A 13,614-nucleotide genomic window follows, 5' to 3' on the forward strand; every position below is an offset into this window, starting at 1 on the left:
GGACTGCAAGAAGATCAAACCTCTCCATTCTTAAGGAAATCAGCCATAGTGCTCACTGGAAGGACAGATCCTGAAGCTGAGGCTCCAATACTTTGGCCACCTCATGAGAAGAGAAGACTCCCTGGAAAAGACCCTGATGTTGGGAAAGATTGAGGGCACAAGAAGAAGGGGACGACAGAGGACGAGATGGTTGGACAGTGTTCTCGAAGCTACAAACATGAGTCTGACCAAACTGCGGGAGGCAGTGGAAGACAGAAGTGCCTGTCGTGCTCTGGTCCATGGGTTCACGAAGAGTCGGACACGACTAAACGACTAAACAACAACAACAAAGTTTGTTGTGTCTATTAGCAGAAGAAGAAACAAGTGGGAGACATGCAGTTGGCCGAAAGAGGGGGAGTGGGAAGAGACTGCACACACGACAGTGGCTCATTCATTCATTCGTTCATTCATTCATTTAATAAATATACTGCCCTTCACCTGAGGATCACAGGGTGGCTTATAACATGAAAATATGTAACATAACACAACACACTGGTGGCTGACTGGAAGCATTTAAACCTTAGACACAATGGATGTGTGCTTGTGTGCATTTTTGTTTGTGGGGTTGTTTTCTTTGTGTGTGTTTGTGTGGTTGTGGTTTTTTCCTTGTGTGTGTTTTGATGGGGGGGGGGAAGCACTGGGAAATGATTCTTGGAATGAGGATAGGAGGATTATAAATGTGTTTCGCGTTTCATTTGTGATATGTTGGAGACTGTGATGGCTTCCAAAAATGAATATATCTTCCTTCCTTCACGAGGCTGTCCTGGATATACATGAAGAAGGTAGTGAGGCAGCAGCAGTGACCACTGGACAGATTTGTTTATTATCTGCAAGACCCCCCTCCTTTCCTATTAGACTAGTATTTGACAAGCCATTCTTTCTCACCATAATGGCACCAAATGATGGACCCATGCTTTTCTTGGGGAAAGTAGTGAACCCTGTTCAAAAATGAACATTAGGTGGACTTTATTTGAAGTGGCCCAGATGTTTGTCTCAGTGGGTAAAGGGACCCCTGACCATTAGGTCCAGTCGCAGACGACTCTGGGGTTGCGACGCTCATCTCGCTTTATTGGCCAAGGGAGCTGGCATACAGCATACATGGGGCCACATGACCAGAACAGCGCACAGAAACGCCGTTTACCTTCCTGCCAGAGTGGTACCTATTTATCTACTTGCACTTCATGCTTTCAAACTGCTAGGTTGGCAGGAGCTGGGACCGAGCAACGGGAGCTCACCCAGTCGTGGGGATTTGAACCGCCGACCTGATCGGCAAGCTCTAGGCTCTGTGGTTTAACCCACAGCGCCACCCACATCCCATCTGGGTGGGTACCAGGAATGATTAATGCTTCATTGGAAGGAGAAAAGGTACCATCTGCCTTGAAGGAAGGGATAGTACACTCTTTCCTTAAGACAATCTCCCTGCACCCAGAAGTGTTAAACCACTATTGTCCAGTGGCAAATATCTCCTTTCTACTCTATTCCGAACTTAAAAATGGAAAGCGTAAAGCTGATGGTCAACAAAATAGATTTAAAGACTCTCTCAAGGCAAATCTTAAAAAATGCAGTATAAACACCGACAATTGGGAAACACTGGCCTATGAACGCTCCAATTGGAGAACAGCCTTTACCAAAGGTGTCATGGGGTTTGAAGACACTCAAACTCAGGACGCAAGGGAGAAACATGCTAAGAGTTGATCTTGTACTAAGTTGATCACCGTGATCAGCTCCCACCCAGAAACCTATGTCCCCACCTGTATATGCGGATCCAGAACTGGTCTCCACAGTCACATATGGACTCACCGTTAATACCATGTTCTTGGGAGACAATCTTACTCGGCTACGAGTGATCACCAAAGAAGAAGATGATCCCCTTTCTGGACAAGTACTTTAGAGATGGTGGTGGTCAAGTTTCAGGCATCCTTGGAGGAAGCTAATTACTTGGAGCAATTCCTGTCTGGCTTCAGGCCATGTCATGGCACTGAAACTGATTTGGTTGCCCTTGTTGTTGATATTTATCAAGAGAGAGATGGGATGGGGAATGTGACACTGCTCAGTCTCCTTGATCTCTTGGCAGCTTTTGATATTGTTGACCACAGTATCCTTCTGAGGCATTTCAAGGAGTTTGGGGTTGGGGCACTGCAGTTCCATCCTTGTCTCCAGAGCCTAGTGGGTGGTCCCCTAGATTGGATGGATGGGAGGTTGCCTGCTCTTGATGGGGTAACACCCCCTTTGAAGGAGTAGGTATGCAGTTTGGGGGCATTTCTGGATCCACTGCTGTCACTTGAGGTTCAGGTGGCCTCAGTAGTATGGCGTGCCTTCCATCACCTACTTAATCTTGTAAAAAGTCCAATCACATACCATGAAATACCCAAACTGACCGCATTTACATACGTACTTTGTCAATCTTCACCTTGTCACCTCCAGTAATTCCAGTCAGGTCAGCGTTGGGAGTAAAGACTTCAGAAATGCCCAGCCCAGGCAACAAATCTTTGAGATCGTAGGATGTAGCCATTGATAATTTGGGGATGGACAAAGAAAACTGCGTTCTGAACAAGAATCAAAACGTTAAAAGATAGGCGATAAGAAACTTTGTTTAGAAATACGCAGCATTTATGGCTTCAGGTCTACATATACCGGTACTAAAAGGGAAGCATTTTGCAGTTTGTTTTCTGGTGTATCCAGAGGCGTTGTGTGGGGAGGGCCAGGGACTGAAGCCCCAGGCGCATGATTCGGCAGGGGCGTGAACCAGGTGTCAGCTTGCAGGCACCCCTACCCTGCCTGACACTGGGGGGTCTTGCTGCCGTGCTGCAAGTCTTCTCGCTGAATGGCAGCATTGGGGGGGGGGCGGCCTGGCCCTGTGTGAGCGAGTGGGCAGGTGGTGCAATGTGGCCCCATGAACCCTCCACACCCCACACCCACTCAGTGGTGGCAGCAGCAAGGGTTGGGCTGGTGTGCTGGGTTTCACACCCAGCCCCTGGTCCCACATGCATGCAAACAAAACATGCAACACCACTGAGTATATCAGTTCTGACTGTGTTCTGTGTTTCTTTGCTGCTGTCAAGAGTGGGAGGAGAATAGCTTACTAAATCCCACAAGAATACGGTGAGCATATACTGCTAACCAAAGAAATCTTGTACTTGGAGAGCAGAGCACAAAATTCTAAGCTTCATTGCAGGTAAGAGAATCTTACAAGCGTCTTTTCCTGCTGACCCAGTGAAGGAAAATAGGATGGTGATGAGTGTTCATGACTCCTACAGCATCTTGAAACATTAGGTAGGCAAATCCTAGCACTAGAGGGAGGGTCTTTATCATTCCCACAATAGCCCCTAACTGGCCCCAAGAAACCTCTCTCTTTTTTTGGCCTCTTTCATACTACTGGGAGTCATTTGTTTGTAGTGGCAATGCTTGATTGCTTTAATTGGCTGTTAGTCTGGGCTGGAAAGGAAAGTGAGGAGATGGCAGGGAGTAAATAACTGAGGCAGTATTGGGTTAAGGGCAACCTTTGGTCACCTTACTCAGGCTTGTACTGGGTCACTGGAAATGAACTTTAGGCTTGGCATGCACATTTGGGGGCAAGGGGGGCAGGTCCAGTAGGGCTACTCTGCACTTGTCAAGCTCACCAGGGAACTTAGAGAAAGAAGGAAGTATCCCTTCCAATTATTTTATCTGCATCACTGAGTATCACCTGTAAAGATGCCCTGCTGTCAGGAGTGACACAATTTTAGGGAACTTGTCTTCATACACCACATTTTGCTTAGGCTAAGTATAATTTGTTTTACAGGTCCCCTAAAGGGTCATATTAAATAAACATAGTTGTTTTCACCACAGTTAGTTTCTTGGCTCTTCTGTTGGTGTGTTGGCAGAGTCCTTTGTACATATGTCCTCCTTGATTTAAAAACAGATGCCTTTATTCCATGCATTAATAAATACTAATTACTACAGGGACATATAGAAACAGCAGAGAAAAGGCTTACCCTGTTTCTAAAGATTTTCTCCATTTGGACAAAGTTTCCCCTTTCAAACCATCCTCAACTTTCTCCAGTTTGCCTTTGTCAGGCAGAATGAACCAGGCAACAGCACCTCCTTTGTAAGGAAGTTCAATGACCCAGCAGGAAAGACTTTCATCATGTACATGTCTAAAATAGTCAGTTTTCTTCATCAGGTTGACTTTCACAGTTGTCTTGTCATCAACAAAAAAATCTCCTTTTTTGGTATTTTCAGGAACGAATGGATTTTCCCACTCATCTTAGAAAAAAGGAAGAGTTAGTTGCCTATTTGAGAATTAACCTTCAGCCACGTGTATGAATGCAGTGTGTTGAATCAGGAGAGTGTCGACAAAGGAGAAAGATTGCCAAGGGTAAGTCAACATGCTATTGGTGTTTCAGAACATGCCTAATCGCCTTCTAAATCCAGCCCGCAGATGGTCAGCGTAGTTTTTACATGAGTAGAATGTTTCTTTTTATTTAAAACACACCTCTGGGTTATTTGTGGGGCCTGTCTGGTGTTTTTACATGAGTGGAATGTGTGCTTTTATTTAAAATGCATCTCTGGGTTATTTGTGGGGCATAGGAATTTGTTCATTTCCCCCCCTTCAAAATATAGTCCAGCCCCCCACAAGGTCTGAGGAACAGTGGATTGGCTTCCTGCTGAAAAAGTTTGCTGACCCCTGTTTCAGAAGATAGCAAGGGAGAGAAGAAATGGGAATAGTGGGGTCTCATGAGCCCAAGCGTGGACTGAGTCAAGGGGAGCTGCTTCCTGTCTGGTAGATAAAAATCCAGGGGCAGGGACCTTGGTGCCCTCTGGATGTTGCTCGAGTTCACCACCATCAGTGTCAGCCAGTGTGCCCAATGGTTAGGGATGGTGGAAGATGTAGCCCAAAAACATTTGGAAGCCTGCAGGTTAGCCATCTCAGCCTCATCCCGTGTCCTTTTCTAATGCTGCATTGAATGCTACATATTTTGGGACGTTCAACAGTTTTCAAGCCACCCCTTAGCAACTGGTAACTTGGCAGGCAATGATGACAAAGTTATGTGCTTTAGTTAGCAAAGCTTCCTTTGTTTTGAAGGTATACTCCTTGCAACCCAGCCAGATGGGTGGGGAATAATGATGATGATGATGATGATGATAACGGAACAATTCATAGCCTTAAATATTGATTACTTATCTTTCTTCAACATACCTTTGAAGTAGATATAGTTCACAAGAACCATCATGGTGTTTGGATCTAAGCCTCTTACTACTTTGCGTATTTTTCCTTTAGTGTTGGCCTTCACAAAATCATTTATCTGCTTTTCAGCCACTACATTGTCTTTGAAGTTAACAGCAAAGATCTCAGATTTGTAGAAACTTTGGATATCCTTATTGTACCTAGTGGCTATTTTGATGCCCTTAGCTAGGTACAAGCCGTTCCCCATGTTCACCATGCCTTGATGATTTGAACTGGTCAGCACCTTGAGGAACTCTTGAAATCCTTTATGTATCATGCATGTGTCAATTTTCTCCAATCCAAGTCCTTTGTAAATTTGCTTTTTGGTGTTTGATTTAGCACCCATGCCGATCATTGAAAATGCCATGGAGATACTCATAGGGGAGAAGAAGATATTTTTGCCACCCTGGAGTGAAGCTACTTGTCTGGTGACCGTTCTGGCACCTTGACGTGAAGTTATGAATTTGGCGAATTTAATGGCAAAGTCATCAATACAGGACTCCGAGTATATTTCAGTTTTGTTTTTGATTTGCTTTTCCTTTTTTTACTAAAATGAAGAATGTTTGATGATTTTCTTATTGGATCAGTCATTCTTTGCCCTGGAACAAAATCAGTTTGTTCTAGGTATATATAGCCGCCAATAAACGTTTTTAATCCATTGACCAGAATGGCCATAAAGATGTTATAGTTTAGATTTAACAAAGAAATCAGTTGGAATGAGTCAAAATTAGTGGGGCCCATGTGAGGTGTGGAAATAGCTACTATTCTTGAATGCTTCTAAATTGTTCATTAAAACTATGTTGAATTCTCCCACTAGCTACATATGCGGTATGTGGAATTGTATATACAGTGGAGTTCGTTTTTACCTCTTTTCCAAAAATTCCAAGTTTATGGCTCCTCCAGCTACCCTGCTAGAATCACATGAAGTACTAGCTTTATTAACAACTTCCCACCCCTAGGATTTAGCTGCTGAGTTTCCAGTTCTCGCAGTATTTGGATCCTAGCAGACAGCGGCCTTACTGTGCCCTGATTGGTCCATTTGCTTTGCTAAAATAAATAAATTGTGATGAATTAATACTTCATCAGTTGGGGTTCCCTCTAGTTCATCATCCTTGCCAGTGATGTAGCCCATCATCCACAACCGGCTTGCCTTATATTCTGTCTTCCTCAAAACCAATGCAAGGAGTCCTAGTTTGGGGAGTGTCCTGAGCTGCTTCAGCCACTCAGGCAGCTTCACCAGGCCCTGATGTTAAATGCCACCTTTTAGAGACAGCCACTTCTGCAAGGGGGCTGGTGGCCTGATGTTAACTTGTACCTCTCCCCACTCACACACATTCAGCTAGTTGTCTCTGCACCACGTACCTCCTCCTGCTTTTCCCTGCACTTTCATTGTCTAGTTCTACTTTCATTGTCTAGTTATACTGATGATTTTGAAAAACATAAACATTTTCACCCTGTCCTTTTTGGATGGTGTATTATGAACAATTACTTTTCAGATCCTTTTTATACATACCTAGGTTTCCCCACCAAAAAAAAAAAAACAAAACGTCCAGTAGTGTCGCTTATTACTTTGACACTTGCTCCTTTGGGCTGAGATGTTTGCAATTCCCTCTTGCTTGTAGAGTAAGCTCTCTTCTCCTTAGGTTACCTTCCATTTATAACCCTGGCTTGCTTCTACCTCCTGCTGCAGCAGCCAATTAGATAAGGACACCTAGATGGTTTCTATCAGCTGCTGAGCATCGATAAGATCACGACTTCATGGTTTGAAGAACACTAATATGTGGTGGCCAAGCTACTGAACTGCATCCAGTTCTAGTGAGTTGTAGTTTAATATTGGGACTTATGACAGCTCTGCCCCCAGAGTATGGGGAGTTTTGTCAGTGGAGTGTAGAGTGGATTGTTGTTGTTGGTATCCATATGTCTTGTGAGATAATGGAGTGTGCCTCAGGGGGCAAAGTCAAACCGCTGTGTTAGCAGCACTGAAGTGACTTCCCTGGGGTGCAAGCATGATTAAAGGGACGATGTGCTTAGTTACATACATACATGGGCGCGGGTGGCACTGTGGTTTAAACCACTGAGCCTCTTGGGCTTGCTGATTGGATGGTTGGCAGTTCAAATCCACACAACAGGGTGAGATCCCATTGCTCTGTTCTAGCTCCTGCCAACCTAGCAGCTCCTGCCAACCTACCTAGGTTCCTCTACATGGGGGTGGAGGAAGGGGGTGCGGTGTGTGTGGGCCGACCCAGGTGTCACCACTGAAGGGGTGACAAACTGGCAGGCAGCCCTCACTGTGGGGCCTGCAACACGCCCGAGCCATGCGTCTCTCCTGGGAGTGATGTGGTGGCTTGGGCGCCCACAGGCTCTGCGCTGCCCCAAACAGTCCGCCCACCACCTCCCCCTCAGCTGTAGGGTGGCTGAGTGGGAGGAGGCAGGCAGACTCCTCGGAAGCCCCGTGGTGCATCCTGCCCCAGCTGGCCCTGCCCCCATGGGTGGCTGCCCCTGCCCCTGGGCACAGGGTAAGCCCGCTGCCCCAGGTGCCCAATCGGCTTGCTCCGCCGCTGAAGCTGCAGCGGGAAGGTAAATGGCATTTACATGCGCTCTGGCACTCATCCCAGCATTCCATTACTCCAGAAGTGGTTTAGTCAGGATGGCCACATGACCCGGAAAGCTGTCTGTGGACAAGCGGCAGATCCCTCGGCCTGAAAGCAGGATAAGTGCCGCACCCCATAGTCACCTTTGACTGGACTTAATTGTGCAGGGGTCCTTTACCTTTACCTAACCTACCTACCTACATGCATAGTTGTATTTGTATCCCACCTTTGCACAGTTCAAACCATGCTCAAGGCGGCTTACCATAGCCCTTCTGTTAATGCAATGCTTTCAACTTTCAGTTCAGTATAAAACCAATTGTAAACTAGCTTGAGTTCTAAAGCTTCCATAGGAAATTCTTTAAATTGGACCTTATACGGTACTTTATGTTCAAATATCAAGGAACCTGCCAGTCTAAGATCAGAACTTTCTTGAAAAGAAAAAAACTGTTGATTTCTATGTCATTCCTGAATATAATATGACCGATTATCAAGTGTTATATCTCGGGGGGGGGGGGGGGAACCAGGATCTTGTATGTTTGTCTTCCCCAATTGTAGAAGATAAGGCAAGCATTGATTTCAGGGATGTTGTTTCGCAGTTGCCATCTCTCCAGTGCTGTACATGTACACCGATGGGCTTCACTGTTAAAATTACTTTTATGCTTTCTGACAAATTCCATCTTTTTCCTCTGTGTGGATATACCGTTTGTAGGCATCAGATGGACACATGCTAATTTTGACTCCAACTAAAGATCATTTTGTAGGGAGCACGTCTGTGGGTGTCTGTTTCACCCAGGGCCAGCAAATACACATGTATGCTACACCATTGTTCCATTAACGATGACCACCCTCGGGATAAAAGTGATGACAACTATCTGAAAATATCTCAAAGTAAAATTGACTTGGGCAGAACATTCTCCTATCAAGTTGTTTCAGCAGCTGGCAGCAATAATGTTTTATTTTCCATCTTTGCTGTGCTGCTTACTGAAGGATAAGATTACCACATTGTGCCAGCTTTTGTCAAGACGTGGCTTTAACCAAAGGAAGGTCAACGGGCAGGAAACAGAGATTTCCATCATTTCCTCCTCAAGCCCAGCAGAGCATTAGTTAAAGATGAACAAGTTCTTCTAAAGATTTCTTTAAAAAATACTTCCAGGTTTGCTGCGTTCTGGAGGTGATTTGTTCTTCAGCTAAGCTGTTCAGGAACCAAGGTACCACTGTATATGAAATAGGTATACCATAGAGTTGATTGGAGGTTACGTACACACACACACACACACACAGAGAGAGAGAGAGAGAGAGAGAGAGAGAGAGAGAGAGAGAATGCACTTAATTATAAATCTTACAGTCACATCTTAATCTTCTTTAGAAACTGTATTCATTTTTTCGAATGAGCTATGGCTGCTAAAAGAAACAACCACCTGGAGCTCAGCATTGCAAACGAAAGGCAAGAAAAAGTAGGAAGCAAGCAAAGCAAGAGGGGTTCTTCCTGAAATACCTTTGTAGCCAGAAAGCAACTGAAGAATAAGAATTTGAGTATACTCTTGTTGAAACCAGCACTGAGGAATAGGACAGGATTTGGAGATATTTCTGGAAAACATACAGAGGGAAAAGAGGATGTCAAGGAAAGTGAGATTACTGCAATTGATGATATATACTAGCAGAAAATTAGGCAGGAAGAACAATATTGGTGATAAATCATGGAATACTTTATTGCCTTGGTCAGAGTTCTTGCCACCAAAACTTGGCATTCCGTGATAGGGCGTGTTGAATTTTTAATTTTCAAATTCCGAAAATGGGTGAAGGGTGCAAGATGATTTGGGAATTCAAAAGATTGGTTAAAGTAATATAGTTTTGCTTGGTAAATAACTACTTTTTAACGTTTTTGTGGAATTAAAAAAATGTCTCCTTTAATTTTTGTGAAACAAATGTGTGTCAAATTCCATAAAAATCATGAAAAATGATTCCCAAGTACTTGCAGTTATATTATATATTAATAATTATATTATTGTTATTCTTATATACGCTACATGCTTTATATTGAATTGCATATTACAATTACACAACTACACACACAACTAATGTTGTGCTATATCTGCATTTGCTTCTTTTACAGGTTGAAGACTCTTCATCGGTGTGTTAAAAATTACTTGTCGGGCAATGCTACTACTACCACCATCCTAACCAGTAGGATTTACCAAGCTAAATGTTGTCCAGTCACAACAATAATAGCAGATTTGAATTCCTTATGCCCAAAACGTATTTTAAACCCCTCACTGAAGAAATTTGCAAAAAAATCCACCCCCGAAAATGGCATACCCTAGTGGCGCAACTGAGAACTTGTAAAGTGCTAGCAATGGATTTTTATTTTTATTTTTTTAAGATTATCTAGCCCTTTTTGATCCTATCATGAATGAGACCACAAGCTAAACATGAGTCAACAGTGTGAGGCAGTGGCAAAAAAAAGCCAATGCTATTCTAGGCTGCATCAACAAAACTATAGTGTCCAGGACAAGAGAAAACACTGTACTGCTTTATTCTGACCACACCGGGAATACTATGGCTAGTTCTGGGCACCACAATTTAGGAAGGGTATTGATAAGCTGGAATGGGTGCAGAGGAGGTAAACCAAGCCTCATGAGGAACGATTGAAGTAACTGAGTATGTTTAGCCTGGGAAAGAGGAGATATCATAGCCATATTCAAATCTCTAAAGCGGGGGTCAGCAAACTTTTTCAGCAGGGGGCCGGTCCACTGTCCCTCAGACCTTGTGGAGGGCTGCACTATATTTTGAGGGGGGGGGGGGGATGAACGAATTCCTATGCACCACAAATAACCCAGAGATGTATTTCCCGAGAAAATCAGAGGCTCGCTATGTCAGGTTCCTATTGGAAGACCGGACAAACGCTAAAACATGAGCAGTGGCAAAGTTTTTATTGGTGGTTGCAAGAACCAATGATCCCTATCTTTAAGTCTGAACAAAATGCTTGTTTAACCTGGAGGTAGGCTGTCTGAATTGTGCATTGCTTTGTAACAATTTGTTGGGTCTCTGGACCGTAATAAAGATTGATGATGATGATTTTAAATAAAAGCATACATTCTACTCATGTAAAAACACCAGGCAGGCCCCACAAATAACCCAGAGATGCATCTTAAATAAAAGGACACATTCTACTCATGTAAAAACATGCTGATTCCCGGACTGTCCGGGGGCCAGATTTAAAAGGTGATTGGGCCAGATTTAGCCCCCAGGCCTTAGTTTGCCTACCCATGCTCTAAAGGGCTATTATATGGAAGATGGTGCAAGTGTGGTGAATGGTTGACACTGTAGTGCATTGTAATTCACAGAGCATTAGAAGGAGGATGTGGGTAGTTGCAGGCCCTCTGGGAATGCAAGAACTCTATATGGAAGCCTTAGATCTAAAGCTATATTTCTGTTGGTTGCATGGAGAAAGTCTACTAGCATTTGCTTGAACATGAGTAGAACTCTCAGGGATCCCAGTTAATCAGGTTCCCCAATCACACCCTGGAGTTTACCTGCATTCAAGTGAATGGGAGTAGAAGCCTCCCACACATCTGCATCATTTTCAAGTGACCTTTAAAAAAAGGTGTTCCTGACACACGTGTTACCAAAAGGACCCAATTGCTATGTGGTTCCTCCCACCCAGGAAGAATGGCAGATGAAGTTGATGGATTACATGGAACTGGCGGAAATGACTGGCAGAATCCGAGACCAGGGAGAAGAGTCGGTGGAAGAAGATTGGAAAGAATTTAAAGTTTATTTACAGAAATACTGCAAAATTAATGAATGTTAGAAGGATGCTGGAATGAAGTTATATAGCTTTAGCAGAAATGTTATAAAGAATTAAGTAAAAATAGATTGTTAATGGGTCAAAGTGGAAAATTTAAGGTTAGATTGTGTTAAGATAAATTATAGAACAAAAATTGAGAAAGATGGAAAGGATTTGCTGAAATAGCTAATTGATTTAGAATACAAAAAAGGGAGGTGTGAGGAGGTCGATGAAACAAGTAAATGAAAGATAAAGATATGGAAATATTGGATGTGCTTTTAATTGTTTTTGTTTTTCTTTTTGTTTTGCTGTATTTTTTTAATGTATTGTAAGGTATTGATTTGTTTTGTTTAACTTTTCATTTTTTCTTATTTTTTCTGTAATCTTTAAACCTTTAATAAATATTTTTTTAAAAAAAAAACAATTGCTACGTGGTTCCTGAAGATTTTGGGAGATTAGAAGAGTTGGGAGATACTTCTGAGAAGCTGGACCTGGTAGAGCCAACCAGTCTAATCCCAATTTTCCATCTCTCTAACTTTTATGAGGTTGCCTTAGTTCTGACAGTATTTTCTTTGCAGTAGGGCTCTAGCTCAGTGATAGAGCATCTGCTTTGCATACAAAAGGTCCCTGGAGGCTTTCTTATCTATAGGACAGATATGGCAGCTGCTTCTGAGAAGCAGGAAGTGGCATGACTAACTTGTCTAACTCCATTTCCCCATCGTTATCACCTTTAAGAGAGTGCATCAATAGTTCAGTGGGAGAGCACCATGACTGAGCACTTGCAGAAAAACTATGTGCTCATCTCTTGATGACTTTTACTGACAATTGAAGGTGGCGGCCAGAACATAAAAGGGAAACTGGCCTGTATCCCATGACATCAATGAGCCCTACAGTCTTCCCACCACAGAGCCAGAACAACATTGTAAACAGAGCTGTGGGCATTGTTTTATGTTTGGTATTGCCTGGAGAACCTTGACCAAGAAGGAGGTTATTTAGCAATTGTGGAGAAGCTTAAGGAGCAGGATGTCTGGACAGCATTGCCTCATCAAGGATTTTCTCTTAGACCTGCTTCAAATATGATGAATTTTCCATATATTGAGGTCAATTCTGGATAGAAGGAAAAGTGTTCATCCTTCCACATGCGCAAACATTGCAGAAGTGTCTGTAAAGCTGCAATTGTTTCTTTGAACCTTCAGACAGGGTTATACCTCTGGCCTGAGAAGCTCCATTAGTAACAATGCAGGGTCTTTGGTTCAGTTCTTACAATATGATGGGTTGGCCTGATAGCCTACCTGATCCTTCCCCAACTTCTTGCCAGGACAAAATCATTCTGAGTCGTCTTCTCAGAGGAGTTGGGGTGTGGCAAATTCATCCCCACTTGAGGTTGGGAACAACATTGTACTAGGAGATTTTTGCCTTCATTGTAAGTATCCCTCATGAAGAATAAATGAGAAAGCTATAATTCTTAATCAGTTATTAGGAAAGAATTCGGCCAAACCAATAACACATCCACTTGGGCCCCGCTCTAGCAACCCTAATCCATGTTTACTTTAAAGCCCCTCCTGCAAATCATTGTGATTGGAATGCACTGCTAACATAATTCACTGTGATTAAAAGCTAGACCTGTCCTGTCAAAATGAAGGGTTTCACCTGCTTCACCTGTTCCCCTCTATAGCCCTGGGCATTTCCTTAGTCAGTGGTTTCGTTTCTTAGAAAAGAAAAAGGGCAGCAATGAATTGTTGGGGGGAAATAGTCAGTTCAGTAGACTGGACACTCCCTGATCTTCCTCTACACTCCTTGTTAATTGTGCAATCTGACTCAGTAACATGAAATCACACCATTTTTCCATGCTACGCAAGGAGCCAGGGCACATTTATGTATTTGCAAGGCAGTTTATATAAATTGCTCCCAAAACAATCCTTTTTGTTTGGCTTGTTGATCAGAAAATCAAACAATAGAAGCCATTATTTAGATAATAAATAACTTGAGAC

This window comes from Podarcis filfolensis (assembly GCF_964270895.1).
Source record: "Podarcis filfolensis genome assembly, chromosome: 1".
In the NCBI taxonomy this organism is placed as follows: Eukaryota; Metazoa; Chordata; class Lepidosauria; order Squamata; family Lacertidae; genus Podarcis; species Podarcis filfolensis.